Here is a 643-nt window from a genome sequence, read left to right as displayed (position 1 = left end):
GTTACTGATGTCGGATGTCAGCACCGCGATAATGTGAAGTTTGCGAGCGATCTATTTACGAATTATTTTGCAAGAATACACCACTTATTTCTCCTGTTACCTAGGCTTTCTCTTTCTTTTCTTACTCTTTCTCTCTAACACACACTCTTTTTTTTCTTTAAAGCACGTTTCGCGCGACTCGAGCGGTTTACGAGAAAGTAATCCGCGAAATCATAGGTGCGCAGAAGAACCGGAGAAGGGTCTCTCCTTGGTCGTGCTCTTGAAAAATACACGACGTGTTCAGGCGGTGAAAGGCATGCGTTTTCTTTATTTCTTTTCATAAAATCTTTTGAAGTCGATGTTAAACTATTTAAATTATTAATGATAAACGAGTTTAGGAAGAATTTAATTTGTTTGTAAAATGAAGATGTCGTTTTTTGAAAAAGCAGTGGAACAAATTTATACGTGAGTATGCGATTTGTGTATCCCAACAGATTTCTTTATCTTTCTACCAACAATAGCAACTGGAGGCACGAGGACATGCGCAGATATATATACCGTATATATATATATATATATATATATATATATATATATATATATATATATATANACTAGACGAGAGTAGAGTAGAAGTAAGAAGTAAGTAAGTAAAGTTAATTTA

This window comes from Atta cephalotes (assembly GCF_000143395.1).
Source record: "Atta cephalotes unplaced genomic scaffold scaffold00013, whole genome shotgun sequence".
Taxonomy (NCBI): domain Eukaryota; kingdom Metazoa; phylum Arthropoda; class Insecta; order Hymenoptera; family Formicidae; genus Atta; species Atta cephalotes.
Note: the sequence above shows the minus strand (reverse complement) of the source record.